The sequence below is a fragment of the Orbicella franksi genome, chromosome 11 (assembly GCF_964199315.1).
Source record: "Orbicella franksi chromosome 11, jaOrbFran1.1, whole genome shotgun sequence".
NCBI classification, from domain to species: Eukaryota; Metazoa; Cnidaria; class Anthozoa; order Scleractinia; family Merulinidae; genus Orbicella; species Orbicella franksi.
In genome coordinates, this window is record NC_138155.1 from 14,574,401 (window position 1) to 14,601,900 (window position 27,500).

The 27,500-nt window shown below is 39.8% G+C and overlaps 1 protein-coding gene and 1 pseudogene across 4 annotated transcripts in view; both read right to left on the reverse strand.

Moving 5' to 3' along the window:
- The window catches only part of LOC145460645 (uncharacterized), a 46,509-nt gene that overhangs the window by 9,874 nt on the left and 9,135 nt on the right, over nt 1-27,500 (reverse strand). The window contains exons 2-7 of one of the 3 annotated variants that reach the window (XM_081445520.1): nt 8,541-8,637; nt 7,434-7,530; nt 5,175-5,284; nt 4,056-4,161; nt 2,490-2,595; nt 924-1,029 (exon numbers count right to left, since the gene is read on the reverse strand). The gene's annotated coding sequence lies outside the window, so the exon portion shown is untranslated. Of the gene's footprint in view, nt 1-923; nt 1,030-2,489; nt 2,596-4,055; nt 4,162-5,174; nt 5,285-7,433; nt 7,531-8,540; nt 8,808-27,500 lie in introns of those variants that run through there. The other 2 variants (XM_081445519.1, XM_081445521.1) reach the window with 2 other exon arrangements.
- Nucleotides 21,442-27,500, reverse strand: part of LOC145460646 (uncharacterized) — a 12,146-nt pseudogene continuing 6,087 nt past the window's right edge. Inside the window, exon 2 of the transcript XR_014039876.1 lies at nt 21,442-25,671. The product of XR_014039876.1 is annotated as an uncharacterized LOC145460646 (transcript). The remainder of the gene's footprint in view (nt 25,672-27,500) is intronic.

A 27,500-nucleotide genomic window follows, 5' to 3' on the forward strand; every position in this document is an offset into this window, starting at 1 on the left:
AAAGGTCCAGCGGTGAGACTTTATTTTTGTTTGAATAAAAACGTGGGAAAAGCGTGCTTTCATTGTAGTGGTCTATTGAGACCGTTACACTCCCAGGTGTGAAACTGGAGTTTGGTCATCCGGAATTTCTCGGTAAGAGACGATGCCGACTGTTTAAAGTTCGTATTTCCCTGTGCCTGTCAGGTGATCCGGAATTTCACGGAAACATACGATTGAATGCCCATACTGGCCTCAAACCTTCTATTAATGTCGATATTATTTCTACGTCACTTGAATTCTAGGAGACCGATTTTTTACAGGGAAATCATCTCGAAAATATTGCAATGTTTATTTGATCGTCCATCATAATCTGATAGTATTCTAGCTCACCCGTATGTTTGTCCTCGTTCACTACTTCATAGCCACTTAAACTGCGGCAGTTCAGTCTTCGACGACGTAGAATACTGACTAAAATCTAATTAGACGGTTTGACTTTCTAGAACAAACATTTCCTCGAAACTTCTCGTTGGGTTACAAAGACCCAGCGGCAATCTGGTACACTTAATCAAACGGCGACAGAGAATATCACTATGAGATAAATAAGAAACCAAAAAATTACTGAAAGGTTACAATCGCATCGATTTTCGAAAATTCACCGGTGCACTACAAATAATGTATGAATTAAAAAATTCACGATTGTTTAGTCCGATTGTCGATTCGTGTGCCGTAATTTAGTACTTTTCATAATGTGCTTTGCTTCAGTTACATACGATGAAAAGGAAAGGCCTTTTGATGCAGCCGTGAATTGAGAAGTTAGGTCACCGACAGAAAAGTCAAACTGGCTGTTGTGTCGTAAGATCATCCCATATAACGAAAAATAAAACTGCTATAATTATAACAACCTAAAATAAGTGTAACCCTTTCCAAGATCAAGATAATTTTACCTTGAAGTCAGTGTGCTTTCCAACTCTAACAGCTTGAGATAAAAGGTACAGCCAATAAGATTGACGCCAGCTTTTTGGAGCTCTTCTCTATCACAAGCTATCGAGGCTGTGGAAATTTAACATATACATTGAAGAGGCAATCTGGTTTTTCAGCCTACAACCGTAGGCAACTGGTTTTCAGACCGGATTATAAAAGACAAAATTTCCGAGAAACGCTCTCAAGTTGGCCTCCACCCCTCCCTTATCCTGAAATGTGGAAACGCGACATATTTCTATCACTTTTCAACATTTTGATCCTGTTTGACAAGCACACTCTAAGCCCACAAATACAAATCGTTTTCAATGAACCACTTTGACAGTGTAACGCAATATCAATAGTTTTACGTATTATTCAAATTAACAATAAACAACTCCATATGGATCGATTAACCATGCCGAATTTAAAAAAAGGCGAAATGTCGTAAAAAAAACCCTTGGCAAACTCAGGGAAATGTAGCACTCCAAACTTGCCAATTTTTACGAAGACTAAAGAGCGGTTGCACTTTGAGCTACTCTGGCATATGTTTTGGACGTCTGGGTCCCTGTTTCCGTGAGTTTGCGAGTGATGTTTCAAGAAACCTTGCATTTTTTCTACACTAGACTTAAAAGGTCCAGCGGTGAGACTTTATGTTTGTTTGAATAAAAACGTGGGAAAAGCGTGCTTTCATTGTAGTGGTCTATTGAGACCGTTACACTCCCAGGTGTGAAACTGGAGTTTGGTCATCCGGAATTTCTCGGTAAGAGACGATGCCGACTGTTTAAAGTTCGTATTTCCCTGTGCCTGTCAGGTGATCCGGAATTTCACGGAAACATACGATTAAATGCCCATACTGGCCTCAAACCTGCTCTTAATGTCGATATTAATTCCACGTCACTTGAATTCTAGGAGACCGATTTTTACGGGGAAATCAGCTCGCAAATATCGCAATGTTTATTTGATCGTCCATCATAATCTGATAGTATTTTAGCTCACCTGTATGTTTGTCATCGTTCACTACTTCATAGCCACTTAAACTGCGGCAGTTCAGTCTTCGACAACGTAGAATACTGACTAAAATCTAATTAGACGGTTGGACTTTCTAGAACAAACATTTCCTCGAAACTTCTCGTTGGGTTACAAAGACCCAGCGGCAATCTGGTACACTTAATGAAACGGCGACAGAGAATATCACTATGAGATAAATAAGAAACCAAAAAATTACTGAAAGGTTACAATCGCATCGATTTTCGAAAATTCACCGGTGCACTACAAATAATGTATGAATTAAAAAATTCACGATTGTTTAGTCCGATTGTCGATTCGTGTGCCGTAATTTAGTACTTTTCATAATGTGCTTTGCTTCAGTTACATACGATGAAAAGGAAAGGCCTTTTGATGCAGCCGTGAATTGAGAAGTTAGGTCACCGACAGAAAAGTCAAACTGGCTGTTGTGTCGTAAGATCATCCCATATAACGAAAAATAAAACTGCTATAATTATAACAACCTAAAATAAGTGTAACCCTTTCCAAGATCAAGATAATTTTACCTTGAAGTCAGTGTGCTTTCCAACTCTAACAGCTTGAGATAAAAGGTACAGCCAATAAGATTGACGCCAGCTTTTTGGAGCTCTTCTCTATCACAAGCTATCGAGGCTGTGGAAATTTAACATATACATTGAAGAGGCAATCTGGTTTTTCAGCCTACAACCGTAGGCAACTGGTTTTCAGACCGGATTATAAAAGACAAAATTTCCGAGAAACGCTCTCAAGTTGGCCTCCACCCCTCCCTTATCCTGAAATGTGGAAACGCGACATATTTCTATCACTTTTCAACATTTTGATCCTGTTTGACAAGCACACTCTAAGCCCACAAATACAAATCGTTTTCAATGAACCACTTTGACAGTGTAACGCAATATCAATAGTTTTACGTATTATTCAAATTAACAATAAACAACTCCATATGGATCGATTAACCATGCCGAATTTAAAAAAAGGCGAAATGTCGTAAAAAAAACCCTTGGCAAACTCAGGGAAATGTAGCACTCCAAACTTGCCAATTTTTACGAAGACTAAAGAGCGGTTGCACTTTGAGCTACTCTGGCATATGTTTTGGACGTCTGGGTCCCTGTTTCCGTGAGTTTGCGAGTGATGTTTCAAGAAACCTTGCATTTTTTCTACACTAGACTTAAAAGGTCCAGCGGTGAGACTTTATGTTTGTTTGAATAAAAACGTGGGAAAAGCGTGCTTTCATTGTAGTGGTCTATTGAGACCGTTACACTCCCAGGTGTGAAACTGGAGTTTGGTCATCCGGAATTTCTCGGTAAGAGACGATGCCGACTGTTTAAAGTTCGTATTTCCCTGTGCCTGTCAGGTGATCCGGAATTTCACGGAAACATACGATTAAATGCCCATACTGGCCTCAAACCTGCTCTTAATGTCGATATTAATTCCACGTCACTTGAATTCTAGGAGACCGATTTTTACGGGGAAATCAGCTCGCAAATATCGCAATGTTTATTTGATCGTCCATCATAATCTGATAGTATTTTAGCTCACCTGTATGTTTGTCATCGTTCACTACTTCATAGCCACTTAAACTGCGGCAGTTCAGTCTTCGACAACGTAGAATACTGACTAAAATCTAATTAGACGGTTGGACTTTCTAGAACAAACATTTCCTCGAAACTTCTCGTTGGGTTACAAAGACCCAGCGGCAATCTGGTACACTTAATGAAACGGCGACAGAGAATATCACTATGAGATAAATAAGAAACCAAAAAATTACTGAAAGGTTACAATCGCATCGATTTTCGAAAATTCACCGGTGCACTACAAATAATGTATGAATTAAAAAATTCACGATTGTTTAGTCCGATTGTCGATTCGTGTGCCGTAATTTAGTACTTTTCATAATGTGCTTTGCTTCAGTTACATACGATGAAAAGGAAAGGCCTTTTGATGCAGCCGTGAATTGAGAAGTTAGGTCACCGACAGAAAAGTCAAACTGGCTGTTGTGTCGTAAGATCATCCCATATAACGAAAAATAAAACTGCTATAATTATAACAACCTAAAATAAGTGTAACCCTTTCCAAGATCAAGATAATTTTACCTTGAAGTCAGTGTGCTTTCCAACTCTAACAGCTTGAGATAAAAGGTACAGCCAATAAGATTGACGCCAGCTTTTTGGAGCTCTTCTCTATCACAAGCTATCGAGGCTGTGGAAATTTAACATGTACATTGAAGAGGCAATTTGGTTTTTCAGCCTATAACCGTAGGCAACTGGTTTTCAGACCGGATTATAAAAGACAAAATTTCAGAGAATCGCTCTCAAGTGGACCTGCACACCTCCCCTATCCTGACAGACACTTTTTCCGCACTGTGGGAGACCTTATGGCAAACACTAATGTTTCGAAAAATCAACTGGTCAAACAAAACCCCAGGACGATAGTGGGTAACTTTTCCTACCTTGCTCGTCAAGTTCAAAGCGTTCAAATTCACATACAGTAAATGTTGTCAATACAGTAGTCCTTTACGGAGTGAAACAATGGTAAAGTCATCCGGTCTTTCTTGGTAAGAGGTTTTGCGTGATCAATGCTTAATTAAAATTCACTGCTAACTTGCGTTCAGCTGAAACAGAATTTCTCGGAAAGACGCGATTGGTTCCACTCGTTAAATGTTTAGAAAAATCAACTGGTCAAACAAAATCCCAGGACGATAGTGGAAAACTTTTCCTACCTTGCTCTTTAAGCACAAAGCGTTAAAATTCACCGTACATGTGGTTAATGCAGTAGTCCTTTACAGAGTGAAATGATGGTAAAGTCATCTGGTTTTTCTTGGTGAGAGGTTTTGCGTGATCAATGGTTAATTAAAATTAACTGCTAACTTGCGATCAGGTGATACAGAATTTCAGGTTAATATCGCTTCCATTTTCGAAAATCCACCGATGAACTACAATAATGTATGAATTAAAAAATTCACCATTGTTTAGTCCGATTGTCGATTCGTGTGTAATTTAGTACTTTTCATAATGTGCTTTGCTTCAGTTTTAGACGATGGAAAGGAAAGGCCTTTTGATGCAACTGTAAATTGAGAAGTTAGCTTACCGACAGGAATGTCAAACTGACTGTTGTGTCGTAAGATCATCCCATTTATTAAACGGAAAAAAAACTGCTATAATTATAACAACCTGAAATAAGTGTAAACCTTTCTAAGATCAAAATAATTTTACCTTGAAGTCAGTGTGCTTTCCAACTCTAACAGCTAGCTTGAGATGAAGGGTACAGCCAATAAGATTGACGCCAGCTTTTTGGAGCTCTTCTCTATCACGAGATACCGAGGCTGTGGAAATTTAACATATACATTGAAAAGGCAATCTGGTTTTTCAGCCTATGACCGGCGACAACTGGTTTTCAGACCAGATTAGAAGTAGACAAAATGTTAGACAAACCGGCGCTGTCAAGTGGACCTGCACCCCTTCCCTATCCTGAAGGACATGTTTTCCCGCACTGTGGGAGACTTTGTGGCGAACACTAATGTTTCGAAAAATCAAATAATAAAACTAAATCCCAGGACGATAGGAAAAAACACTTGTTTTAGTGGGACACCACCAGCAGCGCTAACTCGCTGAAAACGCTTCCAAACGGCCTCAAACACCGTGAAACAACAAAGAATACGACAGCAAAGCAAGATAAGTCAGTTTTATTCACGCCAGCTTTTTGGAGCTTTTCTCTATGACAAGATACCGAGGCTGTGGAAATTTAACATATAAAGAAGAGGTAATCTGGTTTTTCAGCCTATGGCCGGCGGCAACTGTTTTCAGACCAGCTTATAAGTAGACAAAACTTTAGAGAAACGCTCTCAAGTGGACGAGCATCTCTCCCTTCTCCTGACGGACACATATTCCCGCATTGTGGGAGACTTTGTGCCGAACACTGAAGTTTCGAAAACTTAAATGGTCAAACAAAATCCCAGGACGATAGTGGGAGAGCTTTTCTACCTTATCCTTTAAGTGCAAAGCGTGAAAATTCACAGTACATGTTGTCAATGGGGTAATCCTTTACGGAGTGAAACGATGGTAAATGTTGAAGAAATCCACAAACAAATTGTACCCTGAAGATGTTTATTCTGCTACTCGTCCTTCCGTGTTCGGTACAGTTGAAAGTTACAAATGTAAAGCTTGAGACTCGAACAAATATTGAATTATCAAACAAAAAACAATACAAATGAGCGACCACTTACATATTTTTGGGCATCTTCAGGCCTAATCAAGATGTCAACATCGAGAAAGTAAAAGGCGAAGGTAAAAGCAAACGTTCCGCCTACACACAAAACAACGCACATCCAACAGCTAAAAGAACATGTCGCAAAAGTCACGTGACCCGTACAAGCGGGGTACAGAGGGGCACGGTAAGGCAAACTGTCTCTAACAGTAAAATCATCCGGTCTTTCTTTGTAAGAGATTTTGCGTCATCAGTAGTTAATTAAAATTGAATGCTAACTTGCGATCAGGTGATACAGGATTTCTTGGAAAGACACGACCAGATTGCTGTCGTTCAATCTTTAGAAAAATCAAACAGTCAAACAAAATCCCAGGACTATAGTGGGAAACCTTTCCTACCTTGTTCTATAAAGCGTTAAAATTCACAGTACATGTTTTCAACTCAGTAATCCTTTACAGATTAAAACAATGGTAAAGTCATCTGGTCTTTCTTGGTAAGAGGTTTTGTGTGATCAATGGTCAGTTAAAATTCACTAACAGCTTTCGATCACGTGATACAGAATTTCTCGGAAAGACACGATTGGTTGCTTTCGTTCAATGTTTAAAAAAGTTAAATGGCCAAACAAAATCTCTGGACGATAGTGGGAAATCTGTCCTACCTTGCTCTACAAAGCGTTAAAATTCACAGTACATGTTGATAACTTGGTAATATAATCCTTTACAGAGTGAAACAATGGTAAAGTCATCTGGTCTTTCTTGGTAAGAGGTTTTGCGTCATCAATGATAAAATGAAATTCACCGTACGGCTAACTTGCAATCAGGTGATGAAGAATTTCTGGGAAAGACACGATTGGTTACTCCCGTTCAATGTTTAGAAAAATCAAATAATAGAACAAAATCCCAGGATAATAGTGGGAAACCTTTCCTACCTTGCTCTACAAAGCGTTAAAATTCACAGTACATGTTGTCAACTCGGTAATCCTTTGCGGAGTGATACGACGGTAAAGTCGTCTGGTCTTTCTTGGTAAGAGGTTTTGCGTTATCGATGGTTAATTAAAATTAACTCCTAACTTGCGATCACGTGATACAGAATGTCTCGGAAAGACACGATTTGTTGTTCTCGTTCAATGTTTACAAAAATTAAATGCCCAAACAAAATCTGAAATCTGTTGTGTCGTAAGATCATCCCAAATAACGGGAGAAAAAAACTGCTATAATTGTAACAACCTGAAATAAGTGTAAACCTTTCTAAGATCAAAATAATTTTACCTTGAAGTCAGTGTGCTTTCCAAATTTAACAGCTTGAGATGAAGGGTACAGCCAATAAGATTGACGCCAGCGTTTTGGAGCTCTTCTCTATCCCAAGCTACCGAGGCCGTGGAAATTTAACATATAAAGAAGAGTTAATCTGGTTTTCCAGCCTATGACCGGTGGCAACTGGTTTTCAGACCAGATTATAAGTAGACAAAATTTTAGAGAAACGCTCTCAAGTGGACGAGCACCCCTCCCCTATCCTGACGGCCACATTTTCCAGCATTGTGGGAGACTTTGTGGCGAACAATAATGTTTCGAAAACTCAAATAATAAAACAAAATCCCAGGACAATAGTGGGAAACCTTTCCTACCTTGATTGTACAAAGCGTTAAAATTCACATTACATGTTGTCAATGCGGTAATCCTTTACGGAGTGAAACGATGGTAAAGTCATCCGGTCTTTCTTGGTAAGAGGTTTTTTGTCATCAATAATAAATTAAAATTGACTGCTAACTTGCGATCAGGTGATACAGAATTTCTCGGAAAGACACGACCTGGTTACTCACGTTCAATGTTTAGAAAAATCAAACGGTCAAACAAAATCCCAGGACGATAGTGGGAAACCTTTCCTACCTTGTTCTACAAAGCCTTAAAATTCACTGTACATGTTGTCAACTCGGTAATCCTTTACAGAGTGAAACAACGGTAAAGTCATCTGTTCTTTCTTGGTAAGAGGTTTTCCGTGATCAATAGTTAATTAAAATTTACAGCTAACTTTGCGATCAGGTGATACAGAATTTCAGGTTACAATCGCTTCCATTTTCGAAAATTCACCGGTGGACTACAATTTGGTATGAATTAAAAAATTCGCGATTGTTTAGTCCGATTGTCGATTCGTGTGTAATTTAGTACTTTTCATAATGTGCTTTACTTCAGTTTTAGACGATGGAAAGGAAAGGCCTTTTGATGCAACTGTAAATTGAGAAGTTAGCTTACCGACAGGAATGTCAAACTGACTGTTGTGTCGTAAGATCATCCCATTTATTAAACGGAAAAAAAAACTGCTATAATTATAACAACCTGAAATAAGTGTAAACCTTTCTAAGATCAAAATAATTTTACCTTGAAGTCAGTGTGCTTTCCAACTCTAACAGCTTGAGATGAAGGGTACAGCCAATAAGATTGACGCCAGCTTTTTGGAGCTCTTCTCTATCACAAGCTATCGAGGCTGTGGAAATTTAACATATACATTGAAGAGGCAATCTGGCTTTTCCAGCCTATGACCGGCGACAACTGGTTTTCAGACCAGATTAGAAGTAGACAAAATGTTAGACAAACCGGCGCTGTCAAGTGGACCTGCACCCCTTCCCTATCCTGAAGGACATGTTTTCCCGCACTGTGGGAGACTGTGGCGAACACTAATGTTTCGAAAAATCAAATAATAAAACTAAATCCCAGGACGATAGGAAAAAACACTTGTTTTAGTGGGACACCACCAGCAGCGCTAACTCGCTGAAAACGCTTCCAAACGGCCTCAAACACCGTGAAACAACAAAGAATACGACAAGAAAGCAAGATAAGTCAGTTTTATTCACAGAACATTAAATTTTAGGTATTTAAAGCAAACCCGTAAAGTTCTTATACAAACCCTTGTAAATCGCATCTTTGTAACACAACACAACACCGCTCGAAGGCAAGAGTCACGTTCGCGTACGTTTTATTTAGATTAATTATTTCCTCTCATCTCGTGCTTGGGCCGCCTGTGCTGAAGCTCGTATCATCATGGCTTCTGTTGTAGCGTGGCTTGTTTCCCTTCTCCCCATAGCCACTGCTCAACCAGACGCCCACGTGACTGGCAAATTTCCACTTATATTATTATGATTGTCATATCCTCACTGCATACACATTACCCCATCGCATAAGATTAAGTTATGGGAAGAGTCCGCGACTGATGAGGCAATAGGCATGTAACGAGGATATGAGCAAATAGGAGCTTGGTCAACCGCCATCAGGGGAGGTGGGCGGGTCGCAAAAGACGACTGTCTTTGTGGAGTACAGCACGAAAAGACCACGCTTCAAGCGGAGACACGAAGTTTATACTCCAAATGGCGCAAAGCATTACCGACGCTACCAGCACGGGCGAAGAGAGCGGGGCAATGTGATGGAATAACAGCATGTTTTGTAATGAGCTAATTAATTATGCAGTGAGAATAGTCAGTATAACAGTTTTCACCGCTGTGTTTCATCTTGTAAGGCCACAGGCAGCGATTAAAATCCTTGCACTAGCTATTTCTGAGTCCAAACTTATATTCGAGTCTAAGAACCGAATAATTTCACTCTAAACAACTCTTAATCAAAACTACCACGGAGGTGATTTGAGTGGGAATCTGACGCGATAAAAAGTCCGGTTATTCTGATTTTAGACATTTATAATCTCAAGACAGTTGAATGGAACAATGTGATTCTACAAACGTAAAAACAGGAACGCTGAAAAACTTGAAGAAATCGACTGGATTTACATGGAGTCGATAAGTAAGTCTTATTAACTAGGCGTGAGGGCCGTAATAATGGGAGAATATCGCACCGTGCGACGTCGAGGGAACCGAGGAAGTTCGAGAGCCAAGATTCTCCTAGTATGGTCCCGAGCAAGCTTGGATAATAAGAGTTTTATTATTACACGACAAAGTTAGTTCAGAGGGCCAATAGCTAAAATCAGTCAATCAGATTGTTCAATTGCCGATTTTCGTGTATTCCTTTTTAACTTGGAAAATAGTATTTTCCAAGTTGTAGGCATGGATGGGGCTTCCGCCTGTTAGACTTTGTGTGAATCCGCTGAACAGTGTTTAAGGCTTTTGCAGTCGTAGGGAAGTTCAAGTTGTTAAACGGAAAGGTGAAAGGATTTCCTCACCGACTGATTGGTTTTAATATTTATTGGCAATGTTTCTCATTTGTTCTGTGCATTTCTGACGCAAGTATTCAATATCTTACCGCAGAAAAAAACAGATCTATACTAAAATGTTTTCGCACGAATGTGTAAGGTCTATTTAAAAATATAATAGCGCTTAAGGTGGTATGGTACCCTCAAATGGACCAAAAAGTTTGTTTAAATAAAGATCAATTGTGTGTTATTGCACTTAAGAAGAGAAATTAAATTTCTAGAGTTTTACTCAAAATGATTGCTATGGAAACCAGCCACAGCCTCTTGAGGTAGTGTTTCACAGTATTGACGCCAACACTTCCTGCTCTTTTGCAAAACAAGATTTGACTGTCAAATAAGCATATCGTGTAAGTTTCTGTTTTGTTCTGTGCAGTGAACTTGACAGTTAAACTCTTATTTTCAGTGCTTTTTACGGGCTTTATTTGGAAATGACCTTATTTTTTACCACACCCAGTGGACAAATCATCTCATGTCACGTGACAGACGTTAAAATGTTACGATTGTTTTAGTTTATAACATCACGACACTATTGGTCTTTGATGAGCCCAAGTTTCGGAAATTCTAGTTAAAAACCTTGCAAAGTAGAAATGTTGGCGCGAAGTCAGTCGGTACAAAAGTAAACTTTTGAGAAAAATGCGCTTTAAGTTTCTTACACGAAGTATTACGCATTTAACGAGCTACAGATAGCGGGGGGGGCGGGTGCAGATTGGATTTCGGGGGAGGAGGTGCAATGGTCGTTCTATTTTGTAAAAAGTTACCGCAGTTGTGGGGAATATTCCTTTTCATAAGGGGAAATGAATGAGCCTGTGATGCCAAAGCTTTTCACAACCAATCATACCAATCGAGTTGTTCATGTCTTTAAATTTTTCTCTATATAGTTTCGTTCATATTTGTTAAAACTAAACTATATTTTTGGTCACGTTCTTATAGCAAACAGTCGTTGTTATGGCCGTTGCTACGTGAAAAAACTTATACCACTGTGTACTTTCCTGAAATTTTACACTCATCTCGAAGAAATTCGGCAAGATCGTTTCAGAGTTTTTTTGACCAGTCCTCAAGGGTCTTAAGTCTGGTATTTCCAAGAAATTGAATTTTTCATGAACATCGCCATATTTTAGGGTACCATACCCCCTTAATACAAGTTTGAGCGTATTCGACTTCCGAAAAGAAGATATTAAAAATCCCAAAATGATGAGCTGTATTTAATTTTCGAATGATGAAAACCTTAATTACAATTCTTAGACTAGAAACTAGGGCTGCAAAATTGAGAAGTCAAACGTTGCGTTTCGCTATAAGTTAATTTATGAGAATTTATGCAGTGAGCTTGCTGTAAATAATGCAATATGGACATGGCGAAATGAAATGAATAAATAGTTACTGAAAATTAAGAAGAAAAACATTACACAGTGCTTGAAGCTCCACAGTCACTGATGTCGCCTCAAAAAGGAAAGAAAAAGAAACGAAAAACGAAAAAAGAAATCTTTACAACAAAGGTATTTATGTAGGAAAACCATTGATATACAGGGAAAATAAAGAACACAGAAATTGGAAAGAAAATGGGAACCGCCAATACGCGTCAAGCACTAGGCTTAGCTTTCAATTGGTGTTGAGACCAAACTCAATCACCCTCTGCTTTCCATCGCACTCCAAGCGGACGTCTCATTGATTACATTGACCACTGTATTTTCAATGTCGTGGTATGAAATGGTTATACAACGCTTTCGAATGGTACATAAACAATATCCTACATTTGGCGCGAAAATATGCTAGGATATTTGTCCGCAGACATTAACTGCTCATTCGAAGAATCTTGAGAAAACTACAGAATACGGTAAGGCCAAAGACAAGTCAACACCAAAAACTGCACCCACTGATTTTTGCGAATGAACAAGTTCGTAAGAATGCAAAGAGCTGCTCGAATGGAAAAAAATTGTTGCTCAAATAATTGATATATATATATATATAAATGTAAATGTTCAGCATGTAGACTACTCAATATGAATACCTACGGATTTTACATGTATAAATATAAATCAATATAAATATAAATGTTCCATTTACACGTTTCAGTGTTTTGTAATAGTAGCTTGCAGTACAGGCGGATTAGCGGGCTCTAGCGCGATACACGAGCGTGCGCGCGAAGCGTGAGGCGTGAAAAATGTTTCTCGCCTCGCGCTTCGCGCGCGCTCGTGTACCGCGCTATAGCCCGCTAATCCGCCTGTTCTGCAGGCTATATAATAGTTTCAGACCTTAAGCTTTAACAGATGCTAACACAGAAATCTGTCGTGGGAAAACACGCGGACTGTTAGTTTTTTTAATTATTTTAAACTTTTATGACTGCATGGCTTGGAATTTTCTGACCATGTAAAAACATATTTTAAAGATGGATTATGTTGGTTCATACTCTGCATGAATATGAGGTCATTTCTCCGAGGAGAAAACAGTCAAAATGCAACAGAACAATACAAAATGTCCGCAAGTGAGCAAGATGAAGCGAATCCTGTGTCCTGATTGGTTACCCGAGCTTGCCAGCTCGGAATTGCTCGATCTGTTTCCGAAAGAAAAAAGTGTCTTTGGTGTTTGGTCATGTAATGAATCCTTTAATAACCAAGCTTGTGCGGTCAAGATGGCTGTTTTGATGTTATACCTACCAACTCTCAAGCATCCACGCATGCGTGAGTCTCACGCCTGCGTACAAAAGAAGTGTTCAAAGGTCTCCGAAACATCGTCGGATATTTTCGGCAACTCGCATAAGTCTTCGGAAATAGTCGGAAAACTTCGGAAGTCGCTGGAACGTTTTCGGAAATCCTAGTTAAGACGAAACGAAAACCTCACGCATTTGACCAAGAAAAAGTTGGCAGGTATATATGATATGGCTTTTTTATGGGCTTTTCTTTTATGGGCTTTTCTTTTATGGGGTTTGGCTTCGTGTTAGTCGATAAAACCGAAAAAGAAATAACTAAAGCCGGGCTGTAGAGTGGTTTGGGGATGAGGGCTTTGAGTAATTATTGGCAATTGTTTTTGAGATTCGCTTTCCGCTCGGCAAGTAGTTGTCAGTTGACAGCTTCAAGGCATGGCATGTGACGAGCGTTAAAATCAACAGAAAGGTCTATAAAGCCGATCCTAAACTTAAAGGAAACATCTTTACAATTTGAGCAGGAATTCGCCGCCCAGCTCCTCTGCGTGAGTAGATGGTCTTCATAAGACGACACAGCGGCCATGTTGGTGCACAGAACAATAGAGAAAAAAGTACTTTGGTGATTTGACTCCATTTTTATGAAAACTTGAGCAATAAGTTGCTTTTGTTTTGTGCACCGACAAGGCCATCTCATCACATGATTGAAAACCATCTATTCCACCGTTGTTCCTACTTGGACGCCATTTTGTTACAGCCAATAGACTAATTTCGATATATTAAAATTCACCCTTAGACGAAAGACATCACCTCGAGGCTCCAGGGAAAAACTCATACAGACCCTTTTTTTATTTCCTGGAGCCTCGGAGTCATGTTAATTGTTTTAAGCTGAATTATAATATATCGAAATTGGTCTATTATCCAACGCACAACCAAATGATACCAAGATCCCCATGGCCGTGCCGGCGAAGGTACCACTCATTTGCATACAGGTCCTCACAATAACTCGTTTCCTATGCACGAGTTACAAATAAGGTTGGCCTGTGTCCAGTCATCTGGTACCCGTTTCTCAAGAGTCCCGAACGCTGTTTGGCCCCGAAAAGCCATTCATGCAACTTCGACCTGCTTATTCTGAAAACCTGGTCTTTTCAGGTGTTGCAAGAGGAATAAAAAGTAAAGTAATGGCGAAGTTATGTGCCTTGAGAAGCCTTCATTTTCAAGATATTGGAATTCTGGCACCCTAAATACGTTCGGGACTTTCGAGAAACGGAAAGTCCCGAAACTTTTCGGGCGATGAAGGAGACTCTCTAGCCCAGACACAGTATGCACACACAGCCAATAAGATATCTCAACTCTCTGCGTCAGTGTGCAATGGACTTCTGCCAATCAAATCCATATATAGGAAGCAGGATGGGCAAGAGTTAAACAGCTAAACACAACATGGCAGCTTTGTAACCGCTGATATGACGGCGCCGCAATATTCGGTGAATTTGCACTGGAGAAAGATATTTTTGCTTAAGCAAAGGCAGGGTCGAGGGTGTCAACAGAATTCCGTGATGGAAGAAATTCTCACCATGTTCAGAAAAAAAAACATTTGGTGGAGTCGGTCGATGACATACCACGGTCCCCGAAGCTTTTGCATGGTAGGAAAAAATTGCTGTAGAATGTTTTAGTAAGATGTATATTTCTATCGGGTAATTCACGAAAATTTGGTTTTATCAAACGAGTTGATAAAGGTCCAATTCCCATCGTAAAAATATATTTGGAGGGCAAAATCAATCGGGTTATTCAGCCTCAGAATCGTTAACCCTCTCAGACTCCTAATCCTAAACTAAGCACGAATGGGAACGAGGTTGAGGAAGCCAACTGCACAATTGCCGCGAAGAGTTTTGATTTCAGAGGTCGCAACAGTGAAATCGGTTGTAATAGCGATATTTCTCGTTACGTCACCCTTAAGATAAGATAAGAACTTTATTAACGTGTCGAAGTCGTTAGCATACAATGTATACTAATCATTAACGTGCCAACCAGAGGCTTTTTGGCCGTCGAGACAATGGCTTCTTTTATTCTGTGGTTGGTAAACTTGAATATCAGAAGAAATTTGACGTCATTGTTTGTTTAACATTAATAACGCTGACGTAGTATGGGGCGCGGTCCATTCAATCAAAATTTCCGGTATTTCTGGTCCAAAACTAAATGGATCGGTTCGGTCCGAGTGGAAATTTGCTGGTTAAAGTCTTTCGCCTACAGAAGTGGCCTCTTTGACCGGTCGGTCCGGTCCGGTCCGACCAAAAAACTGCCATTCCATTCGACCATTTTCGTTACCAGTACCTCTCTAATGGGTCGATCCTCCAACGCAAATTTAATCTGGATGGTGGGATGGAACAAAACTCTGGGCGCAAAAGCTGGCCGAGAAAGCAATGGAGCGGGACCGATCCGAAGTCCCGTTTTACAACCCTTGATCATAAATTCTGGGACGTTAAGGTGGTATGGTACCCTCAATATGGACCAAAAAGTTTGTTTAAATATGGTGAAGAAAGATCAATTGTGTGCTATTGCACTCAAGAAGAGAAATTAAATTTCTAGAGTTTTACTCAAAATGGTTACTATGGAAACCAGCCACAGCCTTTGCTCTTTTACAAAACAAGATTTGACTGTCAAATAAGCATATCATGTAAGTTTCTGTTTTGTTTTTTGCAATGAACCTAAGTTTTGACAGTTAACTCTTATTTTCAGTGCTTTTTACAACCTTATTTGGAAATAACCTTATTTTTTACCACACCCAGTGGACAAATCATCTCATGTCACGTGACAGATCTTAAAATGTTACGATTTTTTTGGTTTATATCATTGCGACACTATTGGTCTTTGATCAGCCCAAGTTTCGGGTATTCTACTTAAAAACCTTGCAAAGTAGAAATGTTGGCGCGAAGTCAGTCGGTACAAAAGTAAACTTTTGAGAAAAATGCACTTTAAGTTTCTTACACGAAGCATTAAGCATTTAACGAGCCACAAATAGCGGGGAAGGGGGGTGCAGATTAGATCTCGGGGGAGGGGTGAAATGGTTGTTCTATTTTGTAAAAAGTTACCGCAGTTTTGGGAAATATTCCTTTTCATAAGGGAAATGAATGAGCCTGTGATGGCAATTTGAGGCAAAGCTTTTCACAAATAATTATACCAATCGAGTTGTGCATGTCTTAAAAGTTTCTTTCTAAATAGTTTCGTTCATATAAGTTAAAAATAATCTATATTTTTGGTCACGTTCTTATAGTAAACAGTCGTTGCTATGGCCGTTGCTACGTGAAAAAACTTATACCAATGTGTACTTTCCTTAAATTTCACACTCATCTGGAAGGAAATTCGGCAAGATCGTTTCAAAATGTTTTTGACAAGTCCTCAAGGGTCTTAAGTCTTGTATTTCCAAGAAATTGAATTTTTCATGAACATCGCCATATTTTAGGGTACCATACCCCCTTAAGCCACATCAAAGTTCAGACCAAGTAACGCCAACAGCAGCTAGAAATGTCTAGTCCATTGCACGTCTAAGCCCTAAATTGATGTAGCTAAAGCTCTTTGCTGTCTAGACTGCAAAACAGTCGTATTTTTTGCGAACGCGAGCGACGGTCAATATGTGAGAAGGTCACTTTAGCTCATTTTCAGTTCTAATTCTCAAACCTTTTTTTATTAGTGTTGTGTTATTTTTCTTCTTACTATTTGGGTTATTTTCCTACATTAGTTTGGTTTGCTTACACACCTTATTTTGGTATGTGTTGGTGATTCATTCCCACACACTTCTCTTAGCTAAATCCTGTTGTGCAGGAGAAGTTACCTCCTAGTTCCCTTAGGTAAATCCTGTATTCGTGCGCAACAAATACACTCCCTAGCCTTATTTGGTTTAGAGTTATTCCTACAGTTTCCTCAAATCTATTATAAATTGGCAACCATTTGTTCAGTAAATTCAGTTGATTCAGTTGGTTTATTCTGAGCTATACTCAAGTTCTCAAGTCAAGCACTGGTTTAGTTCGAATGCTATATTCTCAATAACCATTGTGTTACTCGTTCCCGTTTATTTGTTATTGTCTTCGCTGCTTGTCAATAAACTCGTAAAGCGTACACTCGTATTCTGTCGTAACTACGTCGACCGTTTGGCCGTCTTACAAATATTCGAACGAAAGGTCTGGAGCGAGTGTAACAACGGCGAGGAAGAATGGGGAGAGACGCTAAAAAATACCTCAAAAGCCCTACGGGCGTGAGGCTCGCGTGCTTCACACGCGAGGATCGCGCCTTCCGAAAACGTCCGAAAACGACTGTTTTGCAGTCTTTTTGCTGTCTAAAGCAAGCACAACATTATCGCCACAGTGCAAACGGCCTACTATTACAGGGCTAAATGTCGACCCGTCTAAAAACCTCAGGGCCATTTAATGTACGATAATGGCGATGCTTGCTAGCAATGCAAATAGTTAGACTTGCACCTTCATTAGACTTAATGATGTCCTCGGGCAGACGTCCTTTAGACGGCAGTTATAGGACGCTAATAGATCAGCGCGTTCTCCGAGTCACTGCGCGAACTAAAATTCAGACGAGTGTAGCCTGTGCTGAAACTTAACACCAATTGAAAAGGGGACGGAGTAGGGGTGAGGTAGCGATAGATAATTAAAAAATAGATAAATCAATGAAAAACGCAGCAAGAAGTTCTCTACATTTCATGCTAGATAAGCTCTACAAGGTGCTACCATTAGGAAAGCTCTCCCCCACTCTCCTTCCCCCACCTCAAAAAAAAAAAAAAAAAACAATCACTAGCTAAAGGAACGGAGGAGTTGAAACCTGCGGGCATGTTTTTGGAAAATCGGACATATATATATATATATATATATATATATATATATATATATATATATATATATATATATATATATATATATATATAACCATATGAGGAAGTAGCAGATCCCATTACCTGTGTAACATATACGGGATAGACAACATCGGGCTTTACAGAGACGACGGACTTGCCATCTTCAAAAACATCTCCGGACCTCAAGCAGACCGTACAAGGAAGGACATAACAAGACGCTTCAAGACATATGGACTTAACATTACCATACAGACTAACATGAAAATTGTTAACTACCTGGACGTCACCTTCGATCTTACAAAAGGTACCTACTGCCCCTACAGAAAGCCTAACGACGAGCCGCAGTACATCAACACAAAGTCTAACCACCCACCTAACATAATAAAGCAACTTCCAGCATCCATCAATCGCCGTATTTCCGCCAACTCATGCAACGAACACGAATTCAACAAGGCCAAACCAATCTACGAAACTGCTTTGAAAGCCAGCGGATACTCTGAAACACTAATTTACAACGAAGACAATCAACCAACACGCCCCCGACGCAACAGACAAAGAAACATTATATGGTACAACCCTCCATTTAGTAAAAACGTAAAGACAAACATCGGTAGAACATTCCTGAAGCTCATATCTAAGCACTTTCCGAACCAACATAAATACCACAGCCTCTTCAACAAAAACAACGTCAAAGTCAGCTACAGTTGCATGGACAACATGAAAACAGTAATCAACAAACACAACATGAAAATAACAAACGCCGACAACAACGCCAACGCAACCACCGGAGAGCAATGGAACTGCCGCAAAAAAGACCAATGCCCGCTAGACAACAAATGCCTGACTTCCAGTGTAATCTACAACGCACAAGTTACAACTAACAACACAACCAAGAACTACATTGGACTGACAGAAGGAACATCCAAACAGAGATTCTCGCAGCACAAATCCACATTTAAGCACAGAAAACACATCAACAGCACCGAGCTTTCTAAATACATCTGGCAACTACACGACAAAAAACAAGACTTCAACATCAAATGGTCAATTATTAGCCGTGCAAGACCCTACAACAACATTTCCAAACGATGCGACCTCTGCCTCACAGAAAAACTAATGATTATCAAACATAGCAACGACAATCTACTAAACAAAAGATCAGAACTTATTTCTAAATGCCGGCACGAGAACAAATTCTACTTGAAGAACGCTTGACACTTTCTTTATATTGTACTGCACCCACGCAGTTTATACTCGTCCCCGTAATTTCTGTCTTCACACCTATTGTTTTCCAGTATAATTATCACTTATTGTAATGCAACTAGTCCAGCAATTAGCCTATTGTTTAATACCGTGTATATATATCTAGTTGATAGGAATGCTTATCATTAAATACTGTCTGATGAGTGCGTAAGCACGAAACTCGGAGTAACAGCAAATCTTGCCTCTTCGTTATTACTCATATATATATATATATATATATATATATATATATATATATATATATATATATATATATTCCATATATAATGAAAAAAAACAACAGCTTTGCACGCTGTGCACGTGCGTTTTGCATGTTAGTGTCGCGAAACAGATTTTATGTCACAACAGCGTAGACTTTATTGAATATCTTCGTCAGGCTTACAGAGGTTTTCCAAGTCTTTTACCAGTGATTACAAGTGAAGTTGGCATAGGTAACAAGTGAAGTTGGCATAAGTTGCACTCATATTTATGTCAGAAAAACCTAATTTACTAAAACTAACTAAATCAAATATCTTTGTTATGCATAAAAGGTAACTTCAGCTGTTCGAGTCGCCCAAAATAAGAGATTTCATCATCATATCTCGGTATGTTTACTTTTGCAAATATTCCTATTCCAAAAGATTTCTATTGAAAGGAATGTTTAAAAAAGAAAGTAAACAGACAGAAAGCTAACTATGATCTTGGTGTAAGGCCTGATAAAAAACGAATTAAGTTTTAGACTGAAAGAGCATGGAAATTTGAGCTTGAAATCTCGGATTGAGAACAAAGGACCTTGAAGGTGTTAGAAAAGTAGAGATCAGCAAGATTTTAATAAGTTTCAGAAAACTCCTCATTATGCATAAATGTGTGACCTCGATTCAACCTAAGGTAAATTTTTATTTTTAAGGATATTGCTTCTCAGGAGGCACGCCAGCTGAAATCACGTTTTTGGATGTAATGTTAGCTAATGTTTGTTTCCTAAATGAAAGTAATGTAAATGCCAACGGAAATAAAGTTCGTGGAAGTTTGGTTGTTTGTCCTGATTCACAGATTAAAGTAAACTCCAATAAAGATGGAAGAAATACGTGTTTGTAGAATCTTAGCCATAAGATTGAAGTAAAGCGTAAGTCGTCCGAAGACATTACGAATCGGTAACTTAAATTAAAATAATCATCAAATTCCAGAACATTTACATGGACAGTTCTAACATGGTTCTGGTGCTGTAAAATATTTTGTAAGCCAAAACAGACGGAAACACATAAAGAAAAGCTGTTGAAACACACTCAACTACGATAAACACACAAAACTCTCTTAGTCTAGATAAGAGTATACTCAGTAAATATTATCAATTATCTAAAAGTAAATAAACCACAAACGAGTTTCCTTCAAAAGCTATAAGCATCTTTTTCAATGTTTTCTTTTTGGTTTAACCTTTGATTGCCGGTTCAATTAACATAGAACGGAGCTCCGAACTTTTCTTAAAAGAACATATTTCTTTTCTTGGTGGTTTATTAACCATTTGATAATTTTCACGATAAGTCCCTAAAACGATCCCTTAACAATTGTTTACACACTACCAAGGTTTAGTAAATACCCGATTAATATATTCAATTCCCAAAAACGAACCCACAATAATAGAAATAGGAAAATCCTCTCCTACAAGCAAACCGAAGTACTGAAAGAATATCTGGGAATATGTCCCGTCATAATCAGTTCTATCTATGGCAGGGGAAATTCCTGAACAACTGAAATACCAAGTTAATCAAATATGAATAAATGTCGCTCGAGTAAATATCAAATGAAAACGACGCCAATTGAACAAATATCAAATAGATTCCAAGCATATCCTAAAATTCGTGCCAACATTAGTACATCTGTACATCAGTATACACGCATACATTTACATTGTTGTTTCGTGCAAAACGACAACGTGAAAAGACCAAATTTAAGGTTTTGTGACGAACCTCAGTACCAAGCAAGTACCGTCAGTACCGGTTCAGGCATTCTTGGGCAAGTGGCACGGCTTTGAATTATTTGAAAGGTTGAAATACTTGCGAAGAGATCAGTACTACTGATAAGATTATAAGATGACGTTCTCGCTGCAACTGCCGTTTTCGTTGATTAAATTCTCTACTATCGATAAGCAGCGAAATGGAGTTTTGAATCGCTACCGTGACGAAACCCAACACCGTATATTCTCCCGGCGTGGTCATATAAGAAGATTATTCAAATAAACTCTTCTTGGATGATATATTACTTATCTAATATCCTGCCGTCCATGCAAACCATCTGAATAACCCTAAGACAAGATTTCAGAATAACACACGATGATTATATATTCCCAGAATTAGGCAAAAATATTTAAAACTCCCCTGTAACATAAAAGACTCTCGAAGCTCACTAAGCTTTAAACACTGTTTGTTCCTCGCTGAATTTCCAGCGATTGGCTATTTTTAAGTGTCACTCGTGCCCTCCTTAGTGTCCGTAATCAAGTAAATAGTCTAATTGCTCCAACTGTCCAAATCCGTATTTCACTCAGCAAACTTTACTGGCTGGCCGCCCAGTTCTTTGTTATTTTCGAAGCATCACCCGCTAATCCTTCTTGAACCTCTTCAGTTTGCTTGAGTCAGTTGTTCCAAACCGTTCTTTTACTTAGCCAACGATGGCTTTCATTGCTTTACTTGCTACCTGCTTTGTTTTTCTCCATGCGTTACTCATACGTCCTTCTTGAGCCTCTTCAGCCTGCTTCCGAAAGAACTGACGAGTCTCCTCGTTCTCTCGATATTTTTCCCACGGATCGAACCCAGGCTTTCCAAGACGATTGATTTCGATAGCTTCATCCCTTGTTTTCTGCAAAGATTTCACGCGATCTTGCCAACCAGGTTTTGCTTGTGATTTCTCAGATTCTATGAGCAGATTCAAGTAGTCCACTTGTTGTAGTGGATCCTTTTTAAGGGCAATTTCTGACAACTTCTTTAAACCACGCTGCATTTCGGCGACGAAGTTCAATACAATGCGATTGGTGGTATTAAAATCTTCTTCTACTTGCTTGATCACAGCCTCTGCCTTGCTCTGGCCTTTAACCGCTTTATTGTACCTTTTTCTGATCTCGTCATATTCCTTTTCCACGGTTTCATACTGGGTTTCATAGCGATATGCGTCATTCACGTGTTCTGACCAGTGAGAGTTGTTTGGACATTCCCGGCAACTTCCATTCGACATTGCAGCGCATCCATCCTTATTCTCATTTCTTGGAATTGAACAAGGAAAGTGGCATGTGAAGTTGCAAACCAAGCAGTTTGTAGTATACGTACCAGTGTCCAGCTTTACTTGGACGCGTTTTGCTTCTTGAACAGTGAACCTGAAGTTCCTGTTGGCATTTATGTCGGCTGCATGTTGATTGCACACTCTCGTTAACTCTTGCAGTTCACTTAGTTTGTTTACTCCAAAATCAATCTTCTCCCGCAAACCACTGAGTCGAACTTCCAGCTGAGCTCTTTCATCCAACACCTGCTTGGTAAGGACAAGACTTTTTTGTTCCATCTCGGCCAAGGCTTGAAAGAACTTCTCAAAACTCTTGATTCCCATTCTCCAAAACATTCTGTCGAAGTTGTCTTCGTCTTCTTCACCAGAGTTAGCGACAAACAGGGCGCTGTTGTTAAACTTGAAGAAGTTACTTTCATCCTCTAGGATTCCGGCTGCTAGCATTGCTGACAAGGCTTGTGGCTTTTGACCATCAGCAAAGGTAAAGAGTACTAAGATATTCTTCTTGATATCTTTTCCGAACATGGCCAGGATTCTGTCAAAAACATACTGCTGCGTTGGAGTGAGCCTCGGATTACCAGCCTGAGCCATGAAGCAGATGGCATCAACATGATCGATGCCTGCCGAACCCTTTGTGTTGAAGAATCTACGGATCTGTTCGGTGATCACTTTGTCATGGTCAATTCCTCTTGTATCTCCAAAGCCCGGAGTGTCCACAATAGTGAGGTTGTAAGGTATTTTGAATCCTTCCATGTGCGGTAGAGTGTACCAAGATGCGAACTGTGTTTGACTGTGTGCTTGATTTCCGATTGTTCCGGCCCCTTGGTTGCTAGACAGCTCGTGGATCATCTTGAGACGAAAGTCATCCTTCCACTGTACTCCAATGACGTGGTTGATCATAGCATTCACCGTGGTTGTCTTGCCAGAACCCGTTGACCCAACAACCATCATCACTTTCTCAGGAACGGTCTCAAATTTACCAGGTAGCTGCATCCCTTTCTCTCCAAGATTGATAACAAACTTTCGCAATTGACTGCGGCTGTCTTCGTACTCGAGACTTAGAGGAAGAGTGTACACCGCTGGCTTTCCATCTTCTGGTGGTTGAACAAGGCTACAGTGGGCAAGGATTGTGCTTGCATCAAATTTTGCAGGAGGTACCATTGTTTGTAGTGGATTACTAAGGTCACTGGGGTTGCTGTCTCCTTCACTACCACAAATCGCGGTAACGCTAAAATTGTAGGGTACTCCTTCTTGAAGACCCTTGATCGTGCAAGTCAGCGACGCATCTTCTGTGTAGTGCAGGAATTGTTCCATCTGTTGGGAATTGAAGATCCATTCAATCTTGTACTTTTCAATATTAACTCCCTGTCCAATACTTTTGGGTTTGGTGAATGCAATGGTTATGGTGTCAGTCGTTGCAGCTGCAAAGGTTGGCTTACCAGGCGGACTTGTTGGTTTGGTAGTTGCGGACAAAGTATTACTGTATTGGCTAACCACAATCTGCCCCACAGCGCATACTCGCATCAGATAGCTGGTAGCTGGTTGAAGTCCAGATATGGTAGCAGTTTGCTTACCTTCCTTTCTACACGGTATGTACTGAGTGATCCAGTCGGAGTTGGCTTCATTTTTTCTGCACTGAACTTTGTACTTTTCAATTTTGTTCTCGCTCCAGTGCGGATCATTCCACCAAAGCTCGAATGAATCGTCTCGCACGCTCTCTGCTTCTAGGTTTTCTGGCTTTGGTGATATCTTAAAATCATCATTTTCTAGTAGGCTCTCCTCGTACAGAAAGATGAAGGCTCCTGGGTTTCCACTGAAATTGTCAGACAGACACTTCTCTGTGGCGAAAAACTTCTTCGTGGTCTTCATTTGCAGATTTCAGTTCTGAGAACTGTTTCAGTGTCTGGCGAATTCTTTTATTGACATCTTTGTCATCAATACCTGATGATGCCTTTTTCTCCAACTGCGGCAGAACTTTTTCAGTGAGGTACCCATCCATATTCAAAATCTGAGGATCTTCTTCCTTGTCAATCTTGAATGTACAGCACACAACATGCTCATTGCTTGGGTCGAACGCTTCATTTTCTACATCTTCAGGGCTAACGAAAGGAGTGTCTCCCAAGAAAGTGATCATACCTTGCAATCTCTTCATCTCTCTCTCTTTTTCCACGATCCAAGTATCAATGCGAGTTTGTGCGAATGGGGAACCCTCTTTTTCTTCAAAGATATCGCCAAGTGCTGATTATTCTGCTCCGCCTCCTCTGATGCTGGGAAGCAATGGCAACAACTTCTTCTGGAAAAAGATCTTGTAGCGCGCGATATTGCTTTTGAAACCTGATAATTGCTTCTTGACTCGAGGGAACGACGAACAAACATCCTCTCTCATTAAATCGCTGCACTTAGCCTCGATACACTGTATGTGTTCTTGAATCTCACATGTCTTGCTGATATAATTAGCACTGATTTCTCTAACCATTCGTTGCCCCTTGCTATCGATTTCACTGTGCGGGCGTAAATATACTTGGACAGCAACTGCGTTCTGACCCTTGTCCCCAATCAATGATGGTAGCTGTTTGTAGACTCTCACTGCTTCTTCGTAAGTAGTTGGACTTTCCTGTGTTCTGAAATCTCCATACATCTTGCAATGCATTTTCTCTGTTTTCTTTTTCCGGTTTTCAGTTATGTCGACAGAGCCTCTTCCGTCTACAGAGATACCAGGCAATGATTTCACCAGTACTTCCATATTTCCATGCACCACCTTCAAGGATTCATCTTTGGAAACTTCCTGGTCAAAGATCAAAAATGCTTTGGCTCCATACAGGATTCCAACCACTACATCAGTGGCAATATCTTGGTTAAACACCTCTGGATACTGCACCTTTCCTCGTCCCAAATGTTCCATGGTCAGCTGTTTCAACTCAGTTGTTGTCTCATACTTCAGAACAACGCGAGAATGGTGACTCGATGTCTTCCTGTCATCCAAGTATTTCGCTGCTCCTTGTACATTAACTAAGCCCCCAAGGAAACTCAATTTAATGCTTGCTTCAATATTGAGAGCATTTGTTTTATCGTCAATTGTGTCTTCGGCAAGGACTTCTGAGTTGGTGTATGGTTTAGTTATCGTGTTAACGGCCTGATCCAGATGACCCGGAGACCACAATGTTTTCCCAAGAATCAGCTTATCTGAACGGCGATCGTAAAGCATACCAAGGTCAAAGGGACGACCCAGGGCCGGAATTATTTGGCCTTGTGAGGACATTCTTGGGATAATTCTTTATGCCAAAATCTCACAGGAAGTGCTTTATTTGGGAAATGCTATCTATGGAATGGAACACAGAAAAACATCATGAACCTCAGACGCCAAAGCAATGGTGTCGAGTAATCAATTGTGTGAAATCTTGAAAAAATCACCATCCCTCAATTTTCTCAAGCAGGTGACATAAAAAAATTATTTGCTTTTGTAATTTTTTCTTTGAATGCAGGTCGAATTGGAACTTGGAAATGTTGGATTTTGAGGAGAGCGCAAAACCCGGAGTACTTAGAGAAAAACCTCTAGGAGCAGAGTAGAGGACCAACAACAAACTCAACCCACGTATGGCGCAAAACTGGAAATAGATCCCTAGCCACATTGGTGGGAGGCGAGAGCTCTCACCATTGCGCGAACCCTGCACCCCGTTATTATTTTTTGCTTGCCGAATTTTGCTTCAGTGTAAGCCAAGCCAACTGTAGGCAAGCCCCCACTAACCTGAAAGCTATTACTTGTGCGCCGATCAATCAACTTTCCCATTTAACCAATTTTCGTGCCCGAGTTTGGGGGGGGGGGGGGGGTATTTGAGCCGCAAGTGTTAAGTTTTAATATGATTTTTTCGGCGCTAAAGTCGACCAATGCAATCCCGGATTGATGCGCAAAGAGAAAGGACTGTAAATGTATTTATGACGATTAGGAAGTGTTGGGAGCCCAAGACCCGGATACGCGTATAACTATCATAGTAGGTCTGTGCAATGGCATTTTCACAGACTGTGTTATTACCCAGGCAGTGAGGCCTAGGTTTAAATTTCGGCTCTCTCTTTTTTGTTTTTTCCCACGTTCAGTCACAAATCGCCGTCTGGTCTCTAAAGTGCATGCGTCACCTGTGCATGCGTACAGCGCATGGAATTTACAGACGTTGTCGTTGTGAAATGTAAAGCCTGGTTAACACTAGCGACACAACGACATCGTCACGAACGGCATAAAAAGGACGTTATCTCGACGTAAAAGGGACGTTATGTTTGTAGTGTGAACATGTAGACATAATGACATATTAGAAACATAACAGCATGAACATAACGACATAAAGATAAATCTGATCTTTTCCTTATGTCGTTATGTCGTTATGTCGTTATGTCGTTATGTCACTAGTGTGAACCAGACTTTAGCAAGGATTCCTTGTTTCTAGGGCGATGAAGTCACATACAAACGAACACACCGTTCGCGGTAGACCAACACTAAAGGACATTAAAGTGCCTATGAAGTAAACAATAATTGCTGCTGATTTGAAAGGTTTTTCAGAGTAAAGAAGAATGGCGTTTTCCTTTCTGGAATATTTTTTTTTCGTTTTAGAGATATTCACGTTTTTGTATTTTGAGTGATGACGTCATAGGTAGTTCCACAAAAACAGTTCAACACTCAATCAAGAAATTAGAAATATTTTAAGAAATATTAGAGCAGTGTTCTTTAAACTTGGCACCAGAAATGTACATCATAAAAGAAACAAAATGACACCCATCGTACCGTCGCCATGACAACAGTTATGCCGCTGGTCCTGTTTTAATTAAAACTAAAATTCCCAGATTTTATCTAATACAAGGATCATCCACTCCCAACAATCTAATGGGGAGAGTTAAGACAATATGGGCATATTTGGTTTTTTACAGGAAGAGACTGGAGGCAAAAGTGTTGCTATGGCAACAATACAGAAGGTGTCATTCTGTTTCATTTGTGATGTACATTTCTGGTGCCAAGTTTGAAGAACACTGCTCCAATATTTCTGGTGATATACTTGATTCAGTGTTTTACTGTTCAAGTGGAACGATTTATGACGTCATCACTTTCCTTATTTGCATAATACGAAAACGTAAATATCTCTAGAACGAAAACAGATATTCCAA